The sequence below is a fragment of the Halyomorpha halys genome, unplaced genomic scaffold (assembly GCF_000696795.3).
Source record: "Halyomorpha halys isolate HHAL.00 unplaced genomic scaffold, Hhal_1.1 Scaffold173.1, whole genome shotgun sequence".
NCBI lineage: Eukaryota > Metazoa > Arthropoda > Insecta > Hemiptera > Pentatomidae > Halyomorpha > Halyomorpha halys.
In genome coordinates this window covers 956,414-965,587 of record NW_027108878.1, presented here as the reverse complement: position 1 = coordinate 965,587, position 9,174 = coordinate 956,414, and positions in this window count along the sequence as shown.

Below are 9,174 nucleotides of genomic sequence, written 5' to 3'. Positions count from 1 at the left end.
GGTTTTACTGAATAATAATTAAATATATAAGCTATTAAAATAAACAATATAGTTACATTTATAATATATTATTTACTTAATAATATGTTGAAAGCATACCTAGGTAGGGCAGTGATTCGGTTACCAAGCTTGTGAATTATTGGACCATTCTAAGAAGCTAAAGCTCAAACTGTTTTTTTTTTTTTTGTTTTTTTACGAAAAATGTAAGAAGTAGACTCTTTCACCGTTGTATCTTTAACATTGTATTTCTGTTTTTCTGGAACATCTTTAATTTATTACATTCTTACCTTTTAGTGTCGGTAAAGCGTCTACAAATTGAAGGCTTTATTAAGATTACGTTGTGAAATAAACTGAAACAGACTATTTATAGGTAATTTCATCTGGAATGTTGATAAGGTCTTTCAGGACATTGTGATAACCAGGTGGATGTTGACCCACGACCAATCCAATTCATAGAAGTAACCAAAAATCTCCGAGTCAACTCCAGGTAAACACCTACAATCCATGGATTGTATATCCACCAACTATTCTTGAACATGATGTTTTGATTCACTGGGTGAGAAGCTTGCTTAGGAATCTACCTCCAACTATGTTTCATAAAATTAATTTACCTAAATGATATCAATTTTAAAAAGAATCTCTTACCTACACATCTCCTTGACCTAGGTATAAATATAAAATTTGGTTATTCGATGACGTTTAAGTTACCGGATAGTATAAATATTTCTACAGGAGGTTTATTTCTGGAAGTAGGCACATCCCTTCAAACAGAGGGTACCTTGGCAGTCCAGCAAACTAACGTCATTCAACTAAAAAGGTATATTTTCCTTTTTTTTTTATTTACGTAATATTTATGTTTTTCTTGAGTAGGTTTTAAATCAAACTAATACCTTAGTTGATGTACCTTTTTTAGAATATTTATTCCAGTTTTTGTTTTTATTTACTTAATATTTAATTATTTATACCTCTTAGTAATATTTTATTGATGTATTTTGAATTGCACATTATATGATTATTTAAGGGAAAAATAAGATTGTATAGCTGTTTTGTGGTAGTAAGAGGCTTTGGGACTTTATAGGGATCTTTATAATGAACATATCGTCAAATGAATTGATTTTTTTGTCAGACGTGCCACTATTCAAGGAAAGCAGGGATACATTATCTTTATTTTTGCCAACAGGTTAAAATATGGTATGGTACGGTATGGGACATACATTTTATGAAATTATGTTGCTTTATTAATCGTTTATGCTGTAAGAGTTTTCTGTTGGAGTCTAGCCATAGAAGTGAAACAATGGTATGCGGTACCGATGCTGTAGAGTAAAGCTAAGCTAATCCTTTTGAAATGCAGTTGGAATAATTACTCTAGTGTTCATCTCATCGGCATTTCTGTTAGTTACTTTAAAACCTCTGAATAGAATAAATCAATTTCAAGAACGAAAATAATAAAAACCAGTCTAATATTTTCCAGCCTAATCTTCATTACAGTTGAGGTGTGATAGTTCATTGTCAAGGTGTATTCATGAGGCTGTCAACATAACAGCCGCTCCGTGTACTTTAAAAATTTACCGCCACACTTACTGCCATGACAGTAAATGTTTCATTCTGGCGGTTAGCATACAGTTTACACCATAGTAGTTGTGCCATTTGCAAAAATGGTAATAAAATATCACCGTGGGGCCATAAGCGCTCTATTATCCTGTTTTTTGCATCAATTTTGCATACACTATCATGCACTACGTGTGCATTTTTTTATTGTTTATAATTTTATTATCCAGAAAACGTTTTTTATATCCATCCTTCTATTTTCAATTCACTGGTGTTCCTCAAGGTAGTATCCTCGGTCCCATTCTCTACATCGTTTATACAGCTGACATCCCAACAACTCCTAACACTATCCTTACCACATATGCTGATGACACATGTGTGCTCACAGTTAATCCCTAACACCTTTGATTGCATCCCGAACTCTCCAGTCCCATTCACAACTCTTGAAGTATGGAGCCGAAATCGGAGAATAAAAATAAAGCCCAACAAATCCCATCAAATAACCTCTACTTTTCGTTGTAAACCTCACACAAGACTGAAAAGACAGGAGACTGCACGCAGATTCCGACTATTACAGCACTACTAGACAAACGGTCTAAACTTCCAACTCATTACAAAAGACTGATCTGTATGACAATAATAAGGCCCATCTGGACATACTTAGTTGAGCTTTGGGGCTCCACTAAAGCTTCGAATTCCTCTCGTATCCAATCCTCACAATCCAAAATCCTCCATGCTCCTCACTTTGTTACAAATAAAACCATCCATAAAGATCTTAACGTTCCTTATGTAACCGACCTAGCCCGAACCCGATATCATTCCTTCCATTATAAACTCCCTAACCTGGCAATCCTCCGAGGCGCCTGAAAAGAAGATGCCCTCGTGACCTTATATTGTAAAATGTTTTTAGAGTTCTACCAATGGGTAGTTTCTCTACATGCTGTATCATATCATTATGATCTTACTTCAAATTTGCTTGTGGTATTTTATATACAGTTGTAAATGTCAATAAATAAATAAATAAAAAAGAAAACGTTTTTTGTGGAATTAAATTAACACAACATATGATCTTGTCCAATTCATGTCTGAATTTGAAAAACGTTTATTAGTAAATTATTTACTGGTATTTGTGAGTCCCTTAAGACTATACAATTCGGAGCCACCAACTTCAGTCAGAGATGCGATAATTGGAATCACTTAGAATAATATTACAAATGGAATGTTGTTTTGTTAAATCTGTTGGAGCACACGCTATCAAAAGCTAAGGAATGTGTCTCATAAATTTGCAAGTCAGTGGATAATCAGTTGGATACGGGCTCAGCAAAAAGTTTACACCGGGCAAAGTTCTACTGTCTGTTTATACTGGCGTTACTGGGGGCTATTATTACCTCGTGTAAACTGCAAAATGAATTTATTGCGGATGTGTAAGCCATAATTATTTACTGATTTATATGTTGTTTTTACCCAGTAACGGAATTCTTATTATCATTATAATAATCGTGATTAGTTTATTTACATACAAATGTATTGATCGAGAAAAACATTTATTATCTCGACGTTTCTGATAACAGGCGATTAGTTTTCCTTGGAAATATTGCGAGCTAGTAGATGTTATTATTTGCTGAAGTTCAGTGTCATTGTTTGTAGAAAATGTATTTTGAATTATCAATAACATTAAACCATGGGCGTCTATCTCCCTAAAGTATTGGGGAGGACCGTACACTGCAGTATGCCAGTTGGCGTTATATAAATTGAATAATTCGTGTATAAATCTAGAAATCAATAAGAAAAAAAAAACAGAGTCCAAGAAATTAGATGTTTGTTGAACGTTTTACAAAAAGTAGCTTTATTTCGATTTTCTGAAACTACTACCTGCTCAGAGAAATTCTCATTACAATAAAATGTATATTGATTGGAGAAGTTTGTCGGGGGGTGCGGTTAAAAAGAACAACATAAATGAACAAAATCATATTTATTTATTTCATGCCATAAAATAAATAAATATGGTTTTGTTTATGTATGTTGTTCTTTGCTGACCGCACCCCCCGACAAACTTCTCCAATCATTAATCTACGGTCAACTATCTACACCTTAAAATATATATTGTTTGAATGATCATTGGGTCTCAATTAAAGTGTTTCAGAGAGTATCCACTTTTTTCTTTTTTTAGATTTATTGAGCACTTTTACATTTCTGAAAAGACGAACTCTGTCCCTTTCTGTTAAAATTACCCAAATCATTATTTATTAAACAACAAAAATTTATTTTTATTGAACTAAGTAACCTCTGAATCCATATACCTATACTTATTTTTATCTATTAACAATGCTAAAGAAAAAACTGAAGCATATTATCTTTTCTAGCTCAAATTGCAAGTATTCAGCTTCATAAGGATTAATGAATATCCCTTTGAAATAACACGTTGTAAAGAATATGACTGATATATAGTACTCATGAACCATTGTTGTAAGATCTGTGCCCTGTTTCATTATTAAGATAATAGTATTAGTTCATAAATACAGGTACACAAACTACGAGGTACTAGTAGCTAGTACTTATTTTTTTCATAATGAGGACAACTGTAAATGATATTATACATGCTTCAATTTAAATAAGTACTAGATAGGGAACTAGTGTCAAGTACAAAATAAAAGATTAATATTATTTTTTGTACTTTACTATGAAACAGGGCTCTCATTTATTTTTTGTTAGACCATGAGTTTATTATTTCTTTTCTGTTAACTTGTAAATAGCATTGATTCTAGATCGTGTTTGGTAAGATTTAATTCGACATGTTTCCAAATAAAAGCTGATTTAAAGTAATAATTTATAAATATAAACCTCCTAGGAGTTTTTAAAATTTTATTTTAAGAAATAAAGTTATTCCTCAACGTGGAGTGAAGCTAGTGACGCAAGTGCGAATAAACTTCAAACGGATTAACGCATCTATTTTAAATTTGGAAAGGAAAAATTATTAAAAGATATTTTTTTAGCTTAGAAATTTGACCTGCTCAAAATTAAAAATAGTATTTAAGCCTTAAAGTTTTGTTTTTTAGAAAGAATATTTTATTCAGATTCAGAGACTGTGAGATTTTTTAAACGTATTTTTAGAAGTAAAAAAACAAAATAACTTTATATAAGTAGCAATAAATACAAAAAAAATGTCACAGGGAAATATTGTTTTATCTTGTTCGTTTGGGTACTCTGATGTTAAGATAATTTACAATACATTATCGCTTTGTCACATTTTTACTTATATGAAAAGCCCTTTTTATATTTTAATAAGATAAAAAAAATGATAAGCCTTTATGACATTAAAAAAAAATTTTATTTTTATTTATCCTGATAATATGAAAAATTCACAAATTTCAAACGATTAAATTTAAAGTTTAATGTTTTAATTTTAGAAGACTCGGTAGAAAAATTAATATCTTGTGTAATAATTTTTGATAGCTTATGAATTATAAAAAAAAGAAATGAAGGCGAAGAAATTTAGTTAGTTATAGTAAATAAATTTTAATTAATAATAATAAAATATTGCAAGGAGAACTTTAACAAAAGAAATAAAACGAAATATTTATTTTATTTTTTGAAGTTTTTGTTAATAAAATTTTATGTTTAATCTTAAAAAAGTTGGTTTTTTACGTAACAATCCTTAAAATCTTTTGGATCATGTATTAACAATTAAATTAGGAGACGGTAGGAGCAAGTTTTCCAAAAAGACGTTAAATATAAAATATCCCAAGCAGAAATTAAGTAAAAAAAAAGCAAACGAAAAACGTTATTTATATTAATTTTTTTAATCAATAAAAGATGAAAAATTTGCAAACTTAAAGATTAATAGTATGGAGTTTAATTTTTAAACTAAAAAAAAAAAAATTGTAAAAACGTTGTTTTCTTTTTAAAAAAGTGATGGGAATTTTCGCTATAGCAAAGATAATTTTTGGATTTTTTTTTTTAAATAGTCGTTCTTGGAACCTGAAAAGAAATATATATCTGTGAGGTGATGACAAGGCTATAGGCCAACAAGCAATTAAGTCGGTGAGTTCAGGTGGAAAAAGTGACGTCAACCGTGTGAAACGTTTATTCTATTGGCCCTCTAATTCTTATTTATTGGAAGTTTTTCTCTTACTTTTGTAATTTTTATCAATTATAAACATTTAGGAATTGTTATTGAGGTAGTTCACTTTTTAGTTAAACGGTTTAGCCCTCCTAGATTTATTTTTGGACTTAACTCAACTGTTGAAAATTAAAAATTATTTTTATGCTCACCACCACTCTGGCATAAATCGAGTGAATTTTAATTAGAAACTATTCTGTTAGCATAATGCTACAATTCTATTATAATTTCTTAATTCAATAACTGTCATTGTTCAACGTATTTATTTCCTAATTATCTCCTACGTTCCTGCCTGATAAATTTTGCAAATGGCATAGCCTATATCCGATTTCGCCGATTTGTCTACTCCTCCATTTCGCCATAGATCATTATGTCATTTGTCCTGTTACAATGCAACGTTTAACTCTTTGTGTGTAAATTAGTGTATCTCTGATTTCTTCTGCGAATAAGCTGAAGCTTTCACGAAAAACTGTATAAAGGTCATAAACTGGCATTTAATATTCTTTTACATGCCCGAATTTATAAAGGACATTTTAATAATTTTAAATATCAGAAAATTATTAAATTGTTCATTATTATCTTAATACTTTTTTTTTTAATATTTAGACTTTTCTGTAATATTAACATACCGATGGATAAGCATCGTATATGCAAGACGGCTGTTTTAAAGCACAATTAACAATATATTTTAAAATAGGAATCCAGAATCTTATGTATTTCTAACTCTCTCATGTCTTTTTCCTAACTGAGTCATATTAAATTACAATAGTGAATTTTACTATCTCGTGTGTACTCTATTTTATCTAACTAATTTTTTCAATTGGCAGCTTCTTTCTTCTTTTTTTTAAAGAAAAAAAATACCATATCTATAGGATAATATTAATATATAAAAATTGAAGAAAATATAGAATTAAATATTCAGGCGTTTTACAAACTGCGTTTCAAATTAACAGGCAATTATTGTTTGAAATAACTTTTTTTTTTGTAATTCTTTATCTTATGCAATTACATTTTTCAAATAAGCACCAGAAACATAAGCATTTTTATACTGACGCTTTTCGTCATATTGTCTTTTTAATATCTTCAAACCTCTCCTATATCCATTTGTATTACTTATAATTGTATTTTACACATTAGACCCTGATAATGGAACTTAAAAGTAAGGCTTTTTGTTGTCATTTATTTAGAATTGTGTCAAATTCATTCCTTCCGAATATGTTGTCTTGTATAATTTTTTATCATTTTCAAAATTAAATTTCTTATCATTCAACTAATTAAGGTAATAAAACGTAGTCCCAAAGAAGTAGTCATAATGCCTATGTATTCATTGACGATAAGAGTTAATTTCTTCGTGTTCACGAATTGGATAATTCACAGTCAAAGAAACTTTTGACGTCTTTTTGTTTAATAATTGTTTGCCTAGTTAAGTTACATTCTTGTGACCGTCTATCTAATAAAACAAAATAGAAACAATTATCTCCATTTGTACCTAGAAGTCATTGTTATGACAAAAGAGCGGATGTTTAAAAAAAAGAAGTGTGAACTAATTGTTTAAAAATTGTTTGTATATTTGGGTGTATTCGTTTGACAATAAAAGCCAAATGTTTAGTAAAAAAGTGTGTGGAGACATAATTATGTAAATAAAATTGGGGGAAAAGAGAGAGAAAAAAAAAACAGTGACAAAATGTGAAAATTGATGTTAATATTTTAAACATTATATTGTATTTTAGGTGAGCTATAAATAATATAATTTTAAAATTTACTGGTTATTTCTATCTTCATTGTCACTAAAGATGAGTTTATAACAGGTTATGTTGATGTATGTATAGCTGCCTAATATTTAAAATAGTCAATAGCGAAGTGTTATCAACATTGCTTTTTCTAAAAAAAATGTTAATAATATTTAATATCGTTCAAAATAATTTGTTAAGGATTTTTGTTCACTAACGTTCGCTATTGACTTGTTGACATTAAAATGTAAACAAAAAATGATATCAGCATTTCTTATTTGGATCTACTGTGTTAAGCTTTGGGATTACATCAATCCATCGAATTCCTATTGTAGTCAAAAAAATTCCGAAATTCTTCATAACTTAGAATCCACAAATAAACTCAACAATAAATAAACAAATAAGCTCCTTACTTTTTCACAAATAAAATCATGCAGAAAGGGCATTATTGATCGGTATGTAACCGATCGATCCAGAACCAGAAATCAATACTTCCATAATAAACTCCTTAACCATCCAAACCCACTACTGTCAATTCTTTCTTAATCTTCTGTTCCTCATAATCCTCCAAGAAACGGAAAAAGAAGCCTCGAGGCCTACTAATGTAGAGGGGTTATTGGATTGGTACCAATGAGTAATTTTTTTTATCAAATCCTTCATGTCATTATAGCTTATTACATTTATTTGTGCTCTAAGCTTAAATAAAGTTGTAAATTTTAAGAAATAAAGATAAAATAAACATTTTTCTGATAACTTTTCGGTGTAAACGTACCTTAATACAGATTTCGCTATGTACTTTTGCATTGTGTCAACGATTTTTCAAGGGGAAGGAGGAGGAGGGGAGAAAACACTTAATATCCTTTTCATAAGCTTAAGAACACGTTTTACGGGGTTTCGGAGATGTATGTTAAACAAATACCTTCCCACAGCTTTATTTGGCCCACCTCCAGCGTCCCTCTTTGACTCGTGAGCTGAAATTCGGTAGGTAGGGTCTTTATCTATATAGTGATAGCATAAAATTGGAAAGTAAAACTTTAGTCGAATTTTTTGAACCAAAAATCGAGTTAACAGCTTGAACATTTTTATGTGAATTGAGTTTGTTCCTTTTGGGGGTGTTAAATATTTTCTATTTTCTAAATTGGGTTAGAATGTTGAAAATTGGCACATGAATTGGTTTCGTATTACATATATTCTTTTTACAAGTTTTAACTGTTTTTCAAATGAAAATTAGTGAGAAATAAATACTTTGTGACAGGGCTCAGCTGCCCATGCTCTTTTTATAGTTTACATTGCATTGAATAATTATATACTTTATCCCTCTGTAGTTCAACCCTCCATTCCCTTGTTTTTAATTAGCACAATAACCAATCATGTTGGCAGTTTTGAAGATTTATTTAATTGACAAATGAGGATCCTTTAAATGTTCTGATGCATGTTATTATCACATAGCAGACTAGCAATCTTACTTATTTTTCAAATAGTCATTTAAACGAACTACGGTATTGATTATTTGTATGTTCTCGGAGATAGTGATCGTGAATATTTCATCTCCAGAGTCCAAATAACTCTAATTCTCACCTTCATAACGAACTACAGTTAGAAACTGTACAACAGCACATCACACGGAGACACATTAAATTCTTCGACAGTCTCCCTGCTTCCTTCAATCCAGTATTCCAGTCTATCACCCCATCCCCCCTTCCTGCGAGGTGGCAGGGCAGGAAAGGTCCCAAAAACCCTATTAACATCACCTCATAGCTCTATCTTCTGATGCAC